Source organism: Pinus tabuliformis, chromosome 3_2 (genome assembly GCF_031772625.1).
Source record: "Pinus tabuliformis cultivar Carrire ecotype Pingquan chromosome 3_2, CPIR1, whole genome shotgun sequence".
Taxonomy (NCBI): domain Eukaryota; kingdom Viridiplantae; phylum Streptophyta; class Pinopsida; order Pinales; family Pinaceae; genus Pinus; species Pinus tabuliformis.
The window spans coordinates 200,965,234-200,979,420 of NC_142302.1; positions in this window are offsets into that span (position 1 = coordinate 200,965,234).

The window sequence follows — 14,187 nt, forward strand, 5'->3', positions numbered from 1 at the left end:
TTACCAGAAAGTTGGAATGGTTTGGTAATGGCCATTAGTAACTCCGTTTCTGGATCTAGTACTTTAAAGTTTGATGATGTTGTCAGTGCTATCCTTAGCAAGGAAATGCGACAGAAAAGCTCCGGTGAGACATCGGGAAATGCTTTGAGTGTAGAGTCTAGAGGAAGAAAAATGGAAAGAGGAAAGAGCTCAGGATATCGCAGTAAATCAAGGAAAGGCAGATCCAAGTCCAGATCGGGGATAGTGTGCTGGAAATGTGGAAAGAAAGGACACCTAAAGAAAGACTATAGATCTTGGAAGGGAAAAGAAGGAGATGCACAACAAGAAAACAATCATGAAGCAAATGTGACAGGTGAGGTGTTACAAGATGCTTTGATTCTTTCTTTCGAAAATATTACTGATTCCTAGGTGGTAGATTCAGGGGCTTCATTCCATGCCACACCTGATAAGAAATACTTTCATGACTATGTTCAAGGAGATTTTGGACAAGTTCGTCTGGGTGATGATAAACCCTGTAAAATCGTTGGAATGGGTAAGGTTCTTGTAAAACAGTAGAATGGAAACCAATGGCTATTAAAGGAGGTAAGGCATGTTCCAGATCTAAAGAAAAATATGATTTCAACAGGGCAGTTAGGCGGTGAAGGTTGTGTGACAAATTTCACAGATAAAGCTTGGAAGGTCACCAAAGGAGCCCTGGTAATAGCAAAAGGCGAAAAGGTTGGTACATTGTATTTATGCAATGGTATTTCTAACTCTGTTAATGCTTTAACTTCCAAAGGAGCAGATGCATCATTATGGCATCATAGGCTCGGACACATGAGTGAAAAGGGGATGAAGATTCTTCACTCAAGGAATTTGTTGCCGGGTTTGAAGAATGTTGATTTGGACTTCTGTGAGAATTGCATTTATGGAAAACAGAAGAGAGTCAGATTTCTCAGAGTTGGGAAAGAAAAGAAGAATGAAAAACTAGAGCTTGTGCATACAAATGTATGGGGACCTGCTCAGGTATCATCTCTCGATGGCTCTCGTTATTATGTTACTTTTATTGATGATGCAACTAGAAAAACTTGGATTTATTGTATTAAGAATAAATCTGATGTATTTGATACTTTCAAGAAATGGAAAGCTTTGGTTGAGATTGAGACAGGAAAGAAATTGAAGTGTCTTAGATCAGACAATGGAGGTGAATATTGCAGCAAAGAGTTTGATAGGTACTGTTCAGAGCATGGAATTCGCAGAGAGAAGACAGTTCCAAGAACACCACAAGAAAATGGTGTATCAGAAAGGATGAACAAAACAATCATTGAGCGTGCAAGGTGCATTAGATTGCATGCAGGATTGCCTTTACAGTTTTGGGCAGATGTTGTAGATACTGTTGTTTATCTAATAAACAGAGGGCCTTCAAGTTCCTTGGATGGTGGTGTTCCAGAGGAAGCATGGACAGGTAAATAGGTAAACTACTCCTTTTTAAAGCCTTTTGGTTGTGAGGCCTTTGTCCATATTGATAAAGAAAATAGAACAAAGCTTGAGGAAAAGTCAAAGAAATGTACCTTTATTGGATATGGTGTTAATGATTTTGGTTATCGCTTATATGATTACGAAAATCACAAAATCATTAGGAGCAGAGATGTAATATTCAATGAAAAGGTCTTGTATAAGAATCAGTTGCAGGAAAAGAAACAGGAAAAAGAAAACAAGGAATACGCAGTTCTTGATGAAATCACTGAAAAGGTAAAGGTGCCTGAAAATAATAATAATCAACAACAGCAGCCACCACAATAGCAACAGGCACCCCAAACACCTGAAAGTGGTGTTAGAAGATCTACCAGGATAAGTAGACCCCCTGAACGATACTCTCCTTCATTATGTTATTTATTGTTGACTGATTCTGGTGAACCTGAATGTTATGAAGAAGCAATGCAGGTTGAAAGCAGGAAGAAGTGGGAGGTAGCCATGGAAGAAGAGATGGACTCCTTAATGCATAACCAAACTTGGGATTTAGTCAGGTTGCCTGCAGGAAAAACCACATTGAAGAATAAATGGGTTTACAGGCTGAAGGAAGAAGATGGAGGAAAACAAAGGTACAAAGCTAGACTTGTGGTGAAGGGGTTTGCACAGAAGAAAGGTATTGATTTTGATGAAATATTTTCTCCTGGTGTTAAAATGACTTCAATCAGAACTATTTTAAGTCTTGTAGCAGCTGAAGATTTGCATCTTGAGCAGTTAGATGTAAAGACAGCCTTTCTCCATGGGGATTTGGAGGAAGAGATATATATGCAGCAGCCACAAGGATATGAGGTGAAAGGGAAGGAGAAACTAGTGTGCAGGTTGAAGAAGAGCTTCTATGGCTTAAAACAGGCTCCAAGGCAGTGGTATCTAAAATTTTACAAGTTTATGTCTGAACAAGGTTATACTAGATGTCACTCTGATCATTGTGTTTATTTGAAAAAGCAAAATGATGGCAGCTATATTATATTGTTATTATATGTAGATGACATGCTTGTTGCAGGATCTAACATGCAGGAAATAAATGTGCTCAAAAGAAAATTGGCAAATTCATTTGCAATGAAGGATTTGGGAGCTGCAAAACAAATCCTTGGTATGAGAATAACTAGAGACAGGAAAAATCGTAAATTAACATTGTCTCAGAATGAGTACATACAAAAGGTGTTGAAAAGATTTAACATGCACAATGCAAAACCAGTTAGTACACCTTTTGCTAGCCATTTCAAACTTAGCAAGGAAATGTGCCCAAAGACCCAAGAAGACATGGATTATATGTCTAAAGTTCCATATGCATCACCAGTTAGAAGCTTAATGTATGCAATGGTCTGCACAAGGCCTGATATTGCACATGCAGTGGGAGTTGTAAGCAGGTACATGAAAAATCCAGGAAAGGAACATTGGATGGCAGTGAAATGGATTCTCAGATATTTGAAAGGTACCACAAATCAAGCATTATGCTTTGGTGGTTCAAACATCTCCCTACAAGGATATGTTGATGCAGATATGGCAGGTGACAGAGATAACAGGAGGAGCACTACAGGATATGTATTTACTGTTGGAGGAACAGCTGTCAGTTGGGTTTCAAAAATCCAAAGTGTTGTAGCACTTTCAACAACAGAAGCAGAGTATGTTGCTGCTACAGAGGCTAGTAAAGAAATGATTTGGTTACAAAGGTTTATGGTTGAATTGGGTAAGGAGCATGATATGGGCACGTTATACAGTGATAGTCAAAGTGCCATTCATCTTGCAAAGAACTCAGCATTTCATTCTAGGACTAAACACATACAGCTCAAGTACCATTTCATACGATCAGTGTTGGAAGATGGAGAGTTGAAGCTGGAAAAGATACACACTAGCCAGAATCCTGCAGATATGCTAACAAAAGTTGTAACCAGGGAGAAACTGAGAATATGCTCAGTTTCAATTGGTCTTCAAGGATGACGATGAAGATGAGAAACAGCAAGGTCCAAAGAGGAGTCATTGTCCAGCAAATGAAGCAGCGGTGGAGTTTCAACAATCATTCTCCAAGTGGGAGATTGTTGTGTGTGGAGCATGATTGTTCAGAGGTCTTTGTTTCAGCCAGATGTATACCCCAGGAAGTTTGTACACCCCTCCACGTGGGGGGGGGTGCGGGGGGGACTTGTCCCCCCCGCGGGGGTCCGGGGGGGGGGGGGTGATCCCCCCCAGCTGGGGGGTCTGGGGGCCATCGGTCCCCCGGCGGGGGCTCGGGGGCAGCACCCCCGAAGCTAAAAACAAATGTAAAATTGCCTTGTAAAAGTATAGAAATTTCTAGTCAATCTGGGTCGTTCATTAGGCAGATGATCTGACGGTAGAACTTATGTTTAGTTTAGGGTTTTTTGCCCTAGAAGGCAACCCCTCTCTTTGTATGAGGGCATTGTATTTGGAGGCTGAGATATAGATGTGTATTCTGTGAGCGAGAAACAGAGAGGTGAGACTATGAGAGAAAACAGAGGATATTACAGTGGATTTGTTGTAAGTTGTGTCTGTTCATTTTGCTGGATAATAGAAAGGAAGGATTGGCTGTTCTGGGTGGACGTAGCCCAAACTGGGTGAACCACGTATATATGTGTCTGTCTTGTTTTGTGCGTTTTCTGTGTTTATATTTCTGCAATATTTTATGTGTTCCATTGCTCCGTAATATATAATTTTCTAACACGCCACAAGTCATACCAAAATTGGATTCTTCAAGATAACGTTTTGTCAAATCCCCCACAATGGCCTGATTATGGACTAGTTTAGTAGAGAAAATTTGTATGTAATGCCATGTGTCCCTATTTTAGCCCTCGGCCCTAAAATTGATAAAAAAAATAAACTACAATATGTTCTCTTTCTATCACTTTTTACTAAATTCCAATTTAATTCTTGAAGAGAAAGTTATGACGATTTTCCCTCGGTCACTTGTTTGAGAATAAATTTTGGAGCATGAAAAAACCCTAATTTCTTCGGACTATATCTCAGAAAATATATTGAAACAAGATCTGAAATTCCAACACAAATTTCACCAATATTTAGGTCCATGTGGTCACAATTTAAAATTCATAAACTTCATATAGTAAAAAATTATAGCGAGAACTCCACGATGACTTGTTTGAAACAGCGAAAGCCTAGAATCCAAAGCTCTTATACCAAATGTTATGCAAGCAGCTCACAAAATATAAGAAAATATAGATCAATGACTTTAAAATTATCCTCTTCAAGGGGGAAGCCTCCTTTAAATTACATAAATGAACATTTCTTGGATTATACAAATGAAAATACCTCCTTTGTATATATAGGAGTCTAAGGGTTCAAAATATAATCAGAGCCTAGACAACAACAATAATTTAAGGGCACAACAATAACAATAGTGGGCTTCTATGGGGCACAACAATAACAATAAGTGGGATAAACTAACAATAACAATAAGGGAGCTGTTGGGTTGTGTTATATTCTTTCCACGTAGTTAACAGGGGGTTTGAGGGGCACCCGTAACCCCACTTTATGGGGTCCAGGGCAGTGCCCCAGAAAATTTTGGTTTTGGACCCTATATTAGGTTGGGCGGACCCACCTATGGTTTTGTGCATGATTTTCGCACATGTTTTCTGGACGCGATGGTTTTCGGTCCATGGTATTGGATGCTTCGACATGTATAAATATGTATTATAACATTGAAAGGAACATAATGAAAAATCAAGCTGGTAGTCCCGGTTTTGGGATCCAGTGGGAAAATCTCTGTGTATATGTGTTTTATGTGTTATGCTCTCGCATTGTTTATTTTTCTGTGTTTTAGAATTCGTATGTAGGTAATTTTTGTACGGGGTTAAAACCTACATTTGGTATCAGAGTTGTTTTGGCTTCAAGGGGACGCCTTTGTTGCTGAGGGGTTTCGCTCGGGCCTGTGGTAGACCCTGTTCAGTGGGAGATTTGCGAGATCGATTCTGGTGGTGAAAGAAGATGGCGAGCAGTGGAAAGATAGAGATCAAGAAATTTAATGGTTAGAGTTTTGAGTTGTGGAAACTCAAGATGGAGGATCTGTTGGTGGATAAAGATTAGTGGATCGCGGTAGATCCAGGTATTAAAGCAACAGGAGTGTCCGATGAAGAATGGAAGAAGTTGGATCAGAAGGCAAAGAGCGCAATATTTTGTGTCTCAGATTCAGTATCGTTGAATGTATCAGGGGAAGCTACAGTGAAGGCTTTGTGGGAAAAGTTAGGGACTTTGTACCAATCTAAGTCTCTGGTGAATAAATTGTTCCTGCGGAAAAAGTTGTATAACCTGAGGATGAAAGATGGAGACTTGGTGAGAGAGAATCTGAACACATTTAATACTGTGGTAAGTCAGTTAGCATCTGTTGATATTAAAATTTCAAATGAAGATAAGTGCATCAGTTTGTTGTGTTCTCTACCAGATTCGTGGGATAGTCTGGTTATTGCAATAGGTAGCAATGCAACTGCCTTACAGTTTGATGAAATAGTCTCATCCTTGCTAACAGAGGAGATGAGATGGAAAAATATGGAGAGCCAAAATGGTGATGCCTTGTCTGTACGAGGACGATCCTAGAACAGAAACAAAAATAAGTCATCAAGTGGGAGATCTAAATCTAGAGGGAGATCTAAATCTCCAGGAAAACCTGTAAAGGTGGTGTGCTGGAAATGCAGAATGGAAGGCCACTTCAAAAGGGACTGTAAATCTAAAGCTCCTGACAAAGGAAAGGGATCTGATCAGGCTCCTTCTGCAGAGGTGAAAACCACCTCAGATGAAGGTGGGGATGTGTACTTGGATTCTTCAAGTACACATGTAGATCATGAGGCATGGTTGATTGACTCAGGTGCATCCTTTCACTTCACTCCCCATAGAGAGGTGTTCTGTGAGTATGAGAAATATGATGGTGGTGATTTCTTCTTGGGGAATGATAGGAAGACTAGAATCATTGGTTGTGGAAAAGTAAAGTTGAAGCTGCAAGGTGGAAGGGTTAGAACACTTCCGGGCGTTCTACATATTCCTGCATTAGCCATAAATCTAATTTCTGTTAGTAAGCTGGATGATGCAGGTGTAAAAACAGTGTTCGAGAAGGATACCTACAAGATGGTTCGGGGAGCACTGGTATTGATACGGGGAGTTCGGATTGTAACTCTGTACAAGCTGCAAGGTAGCACTGTTGTTGATGGGTGCAACAGTTCCGTGGTTCCTGAAAGTGGAGTAGAAAATCTAGTGGTCTTTGTAGAAAAGACCATGCTGTGGCATCAAAGTCTTGGACATATTGGAGAGAAGGGCCTTCAAATACTTCATGGTAAAGGTATGGTAGAAGGTATGAGTAATAGTTCTCTAAATTTTTATTTCTATGAAAATTGTGTATACGGGAAGCAGAATCGGGTGAGTTTCCCCTCTAGTGGTAAGAGGGTGAAACATATATTAGAGCTTGTGCACAGTGATGTGTTTGGACCTGTGAAGGTTCCATCACTGGGTAAGTCTGTGTACTATGTATCATTTATAGATGACTTCTCAAGGAATACACGGATATATTTCCTTAAGAAGAAATCTGAAGTCTTTGATAGGTTTAAAGAATTTAAGGCTCTAGTGGAAAACCAGACAGAGAAGAAGATAAAGGTGTTGAGAACAGACAACGGTGGAGAGTTTTGCAATAAGGAATTTGAAGAATTCTGTAAGAAGTGTGGTATAGCACGGCAGAAGACTACTCCATATACACCTCAGCAAAATGGAGTTTCAGAAAGAATGAACAAGACGTTGATGGAAAGTGAAAGAAGCATGCTCAGTGGTGTCGGGTTAGGACAGGAATTCTGGGCAAAGGCGATGGATATTGCATGCTACCTGGTCAACAGGTCACCTTCATCAGCGTTAGGGGATAAGACTCCACAAGAGGTATGGACTGGTAAGAAACCCTCTCTTTCACATCTGAGGGTATTTGGATGTGATGCATATGTACATGTTCCAAAGGAGAAAAGAACAAGGTTGGATAGTAAATCTAAAAAGTGCATCTTTATTGGCTATAAGGATGGTTTAAAGGGTTATAAGCTTTGGAACCCAGTAACAAGGAAGGTTATGTACAGCCAAGATGTGGTGTTCAGAGAGGTGAAAGATGTTATTAAACATGAATTCCAACCGAAGGAACCTGAGAAGATAGAGTTTGAGCTAAAGGAGGAAGAATCAGACTCTACAGCAGAGGAGGAGTTAGAATATGAAGAGCCACAAACTTCGGCTGTGAGAAGATCAGTTCGAGAAAGAAGGCAGACAGAAAGGTATAGTCCATCTGCTTTCTATTCAAATTTTTGTTTGTTTGTTACTGATGATGATCCCAGAACTGTGAAGGAAGCAGTGGATTCAGAGGATGGAAAACTCTGGAAAGAGGCCATGGTTGATGAAATGGCATCATTGCACAAAAATGAGGCTTCGGATCTGGTGGAGTTGCCGGCTGGAAGGAAACCCATTGGCAGCAAATGGATGTTCAAAAAGAAGACAAATGCAGAAGGAAAAGTGGAGAAATACAAATCTTGGTAGGTAGCAAAAGGTTATTCCCAGGTGCCGGGAATTGATTTTGGTGATATTTTTTATCCTGTTGCCAAGGTAACTTCTATTAGATTACTTTTATCTGTTGCTGCTGCTTTTGATTTTGAGGTAGAACAGATGGATGTGAAGACAACATTTCTTCACAGGGATCTGGAAGAGGAGATCTACATGAAGCAACCTAAAGGCTTTGCGGTGAAGGGTAAGAAAGAACTGGTATGTAAGTTAAAGAAGTCTCTATATGGGTTAAAATAGTCACCAAGGATGTGGTATCAGAAATTTGATACATTTATACGGGGACTTGGCTTCACCAGAAGCAAAGCAGATCATTGTGTGTATTTTAAATTAATATGGGAGATACATGGGCACAACAATAACAATAAGTGGGATACACTAACAATAACAATAAGGGAGCTACAATAGTACTATAGGGACCTAATAGGATACCTTCAAGATTGGTGGTATGAGCAAGTTAACCACTTTATTTCTTTCAAGTGCAGCTACGCCAGAAGAGATTGAAGTAGGTGAAGGAAAAAATTTTGTATTCTGAACTTTCATGTGACCAATACGAGATATTTTGGTGTAAGTTCCCTGAAAAACTTTATAACTAGTTGCAAACGTTGCAGATAAAAGGGGGAGCTAGGGATCGGTGTAGAACTCCCCGTACCTGGAATTCTATTGGTCTAGTTGAGCTACATAGGCTAGATATCGAACTAATTGGGGTCATATACTTATGGATATAAGAAACTTTAGAAGGATACATTATTGAGTTAACTACAAAAGGCCATCTATCCTTCTCCAAAGCTGAAGTTGTGTTCAGATTTGGGTTGTGGGGAAGGTTGTTGAAGGAGATCACCCTCTATATTAAAGTCTTTATGGTAGAAGAAAACTTACTATTATTCCAAGACCAGGTGATGTTTGCTTAAACCTCAAGTATTAGGGTTGGGTATAAGGAGAGCAACGTTACCTAGTGGTGGGAAATGAAAATGCTAACGTGATGAACACAAATGACTTATAGAAGGCTTGATATTTGAGGGCACAAAAGAGGGCACGAATGGTTCAGAAATGGTGGGGGAAAACTACGCAGGAGATCCAAAGGCAACAAAAATAGTTGCACCAAATAGACATAGTGTTGAGTAGTCTGAATTTATAGGAAGGAGGATTAATTCGGTTGGATCCACGGAAAGTGAAGGGTAGTGACAAGGCGGGTCCTTGCCAAATAGGAGAGGCCTAAATCAGTGTTGTGGAATGGATGGAGGGAATTAGTGGATATTTCCATGCATCAGAAAGAATAGAGACTTCAGGTGGATTGGGACCTACGGTCCCAGTAGTAAGCTAGGACACCTCTCTCGATCATGATATGCATTTTTGGATGAGGAGACTATTTTTTGAGGATGATGTGTCTCCTGAAAGTAACAGTTCATTTCCCAATAGCACAGTTAGCATCTCCCCTGACCTTCCCTTGTGATCTAGGTGGACGTTGGTGGCCACCCACCTATCCCATTTGGACCCCCACAACTGTCTCTTTCAGTTTTTCAGTTTCCTTAATTATAGCACAGTTTACTATTTTTAGCAGTTTTTCGGGTCCTAAACTTCCAGAGCCGTTTTGAGGCCCTAAACGACGTTTTTTGGGAAATCCACCCGCCAACAATTTTTCTGATAAAAATCGTCTCTTCCGTCGTAGTCCTCGAAGAGATCTTTCCAATGGCCTATCATGCGTGTCAAACGGAGATAATACGACCAATTCGCGACCCCGGGAAGTTGGTTGTCCAACTCACCCCAAAACGGGGCCCACAATTTGGCGTTTCATCTTCTAGGGTTAGGTTTTGGAATGTGAAGGGTTTTCCATTGTTTCTCAATAATAAATAGGCCTTCGAGCCTCATTGTAAAGACACTTCGAAACAGTTCAGAGGCATGTAGCCGACACATCTCTTCTCAGAGATAAGCTACCATCGCCCTAGCTGGGTTATTTCTATTTGTAAGCATATTTTAGTATTCTCCATTAATGAAATGAAGTATTATTTCTATTGCATCTCTGTTTTTATGGTTATCGCATCTCTGTATTTATGGTTATCTCTGTAATCTATTGCGTTCCTTCTTAAATCTGGATCAGTGGTATCAAAGCGGTCTGCTTTTTCTCTGTTTTTCTTTGCATGTCCCCAACGAGGTCGGGATATAAGGAGTTAGGGCTTGAATTGGTCAAACCTTTGCAAGACCAGCCTCGCAAATCTCGACGACCTCCCATGGCGAATGAGAAGAAAGACGAGGGGGCAGGAGATCCTATCAGAATCTTGCTCGAAGAAGCCCTCGAGCGGCAAAGGAACGCGATGATGGATAGCTTTGCGCAGATCCTTCAGCGGCTACCCAGAGGTGACGCATCGGCTTCCAACAGCTACTCTAGAAATGCCACACCGTTTAAGGTACAAGTTAATTTTGAAATCCCCATCTTCGAGGGTCAAATAGACGTAGATGCCGTAGATAAATGGTTAAATCTGCTAGATGGGTATTTTTCTGTTCATGAATTTTCAAGTCGGGAAAAGATTGTTTTCACTCTTCTCAAAGCAGCCCCCCACGTCAAGGACTGGTGGGAAACATACTGCGAGTAGAAGGATGAAAGTACAGGCTCACTGTTTTCAGCCGCTCCCACTTGGAATGACTTCCGGGATGCCATCAAGGAGCAGTACTACCCTGTAAAAAGCTATGAGGACAAATACATCAAATGGACCACACTGCGGCAGGGACGAGACCAAGATGTACCAGAGTTCACAAATATTTTTCATACCCTTCGCACACAGTTGGGTATCAAAGATTCTGAGCTGCATCTGGTACTCAAATACCGCGGCTGCCTACACAGATACATCCAGGAAGAGATGGAGTTCTTGAACATCTCCTCACTCGGCACAACATACCGATACGCTGTCAAAATCGAGAAAAAGTTTAAACAGAAGAAGCGAGACTCTGGATCTGCAAATCCGAAGCCCAAAGGACAAAGCCAAGGCGGGGTGACCCAAGACAACCCCTCTACGCTGCAAGAAAAGAACAACACCACGAAGCCAAAGAAGGACACAGGAAAGTGGTGTGAGTTCCACAAGAGTCCCACTCATAACACAAGTGAGTTTCGGACCAAGCAGTCGTTGGTGGCCGAGTTGAAGGCTTCCGAATCAGATGCATGTTCCGACTCTGAGTCAGAACCCGACAAGGGGAATGACAAAGGGAAGCAGATCATTGATGCGGATCCCAGCGCCATCGTTGCTACTGCCAAGATCCAGAAAAATGAGCCCGAAGATCCAGAGGAGGGGGAACGTCTTTTCCACTCACAGATGTGGGTGAAGGGTTCGCCGCTGCAATTCATTGTCGACAGTGGCAGCCAAAAAAACCTCATTTCAGCAGAGGTCGTGAAGCGGTTGGGCCTACCAACTACACCACACCCACAGCTGTTGGGTCCCTATAATACTAGTGATTACCCCATTACTATTGTAGTTATACCCCTTATTTATATTGTTGTGCCCCTATTACCCCCATATTGTTATTTCTGTGCCCCATAGAATCCCTCTATTATTATTTTTGTGGCTTTATATTATTATTGTTAGGTCGGCTGGATTATATTGTGACTCCTTAGACTCCTATATATAGAAAGGAGGTTTTGTCATTTGTATCATCCAAGAATTGTTCATTTATGTAATTTAAAGGAGGTTGCCCCCTCGAAGAGGCTGAATTCTAAGGCGTTGATCTTTCTTTTCTATCTTTTCTTGAGCTGGTTTCATAACATTTGGTATCAGAGCTTTGGATTCTAGGGTTTCGCTGCTCCAAACAGGTCATCGTGGCATTTTCGCTATAACTTTTTTTCTGTGACGTTTCAGAAGTCGCAAAAAAAACCCATTTGAGAAGAAATCGCGGTAAACCTTGGGTCCGAATTTCAGAGCTTTTCGCGCGACAATTTCGGAGATATGATCTGAGGAAGTTGGTCTTTTGCAGACTCCTGAATTACACTCAAAACAGGTGACCTGGGGAAAATCGTCATCACTTTCTTTCTGAGCATCGGATTGAAAATTTGTAAGAAGTTACAGAAAGAGGACGGACTGTAGTTTTCTTTTATATATTTTTCAGAGTCAAAGGTTGAAGCAGTGACACGTGGCACTTCATACAAGTTCGCTCTACTGAAATAGTCTATAATCAGGTCACTGCGGGAGATTGTGCATAACTCTTTTTTGGAGAATCCAATTTGGATAAGACTAGTGGCATTGGAAAGAGGACATACAAGGCTACTACAGGTCACAATTTTAGAACTGGATGATTCGAAATTACAGAGATACATCAGATTCAATATCAGGCTTCTACAAAGTAAAAAAGGTGTGTAGTTTTTTTTTTTAATTTTTGCATAAGCTTGGTTTGAAGGAATTCAAAGGGCATAGTAAAGCATTATTATAGGTAACTGATGCCCCGAGGAAAGAAAATGCAAACACCTAGTAAGGAACCTGAAAGCTCTAGCATGACTCATGAAGAAGAGGAAGAAATGCTACATGATATATCAAAATTACAAGAACAAGTGCAACAAATGTCACGCTCACAAAAGCTAACAGATGCTAAGATAAATGGCGTGGAATCTAAGATAAATGGCGTGGAATCTAAGATAAAGGGCATGGAAGCTAAGATGGATGATCTGAAGACAGATTTGAAGACAGACATGGCAGATTTGAAGACAGATTTAACAATTTTTCTACAAGAAATACTTACTAATGGTGAAAAGGTTGTAAAGGAAACTCATGATGTGAACAAAAGAAATGTTAATCATGATTCCATAGACTCTAATGTTGGATCGAAGACCCACCATATTCCAAAAATCGATATGAGGAAGTTTGATGGCAAGGATCCCGCCACATGGATATTACAGATGGAGCAATTCTTCGATCTCAATAATGTGCAAAACACACAAAAGGTACGTATGGCAACTTTATATTTGGAACCAAATCAGTTTGTATGGTATCAATGGCTTTGTTCTCGTAAACAATTTATCACTTGGGCAATTTTTACGGAAGAATTGATAGCACATTATGAGGATACAAAAAGCAACACTTTTTTTAGCCAATTGATAAGTCTCAAACAAAAGGGTTCAATAATGGAGCACATTGAGGAGTTCCAAAAATTGAACATAAGGGTAAAAGATATTCCAGAGGAGCATAGGATTGATGTGTTCATAGGGTCTTTAAAGGATAATATCCAACATGATGTGCGCCTTTGGGAACCTGATTCATTAGAGAAGGCATTCAGGTTAGCAAGAAAAATGGAAAGCAAAATTATGGCAACTAGGAAGCATACCATTCACAACTATAAAGACGGAAGTGTTGTTGCCCATAGTCTTCCACAACCTACAAGGTTGACACCACAACAATTGGAAGAAAAAAGAGCAAAAGGGCTTTGTTACAATTGTGATAGCAAATACACAAAAGGTCATAAGTGTGCTGAGAAGAAATTATTCTACATAGATTGTGAAGAGGAAGAAGAAAAGGAGCAAGAAAGGTCAAAAGAAGAGGATATATTCCAGGAACAAAGCCTAGATGAAGAACAAATAAATCCGACCATATCTTGTAATGCATTGGCGGGAATTACCACTCCTCAAACCATCAAGATAGAAGGACAAATCAAGAAGAAAAAGGTAATAGTGTTGATTGATTCAGGAAGCACCCACAATTTTATTCATTGTAGGGTAGCAAAAGAATTGAATTGCTTCCTATATCCAGCACCAGAGTGTCAAGTGATGATTGCAAATGGAGGAACAATAAATTGTTCTGGAAAGTGCCATAATATCAAGCTATCCATGGGAGAATATGTATTGACTAGCCCAATGCTTTCCATTCCAATGGGAGGTGCTGATGTTGTACTAGGAGTCCAATGGCTACAATCCTTGGGTACAATAGCTTTTAATTTTCAAGAACTTTTCATGAAATTTTCTGTGGAAGGAAAGGAAGTTGAATTAAGGGGTATTGCAGGGAAACCAGGAAAGATAATCAGCTCTAATGGCATGACAAAGCTTCTAAAAAAGGAGCAAAGAGGTGTAATTGCACAATTATGTTCGCTAGATGTTTCCACATTGGAATCATCTATTTCTCCAGATCTCCAAAAAGTCTTGGACAATCATTCCAAGGTATTTGAGACTCCCAA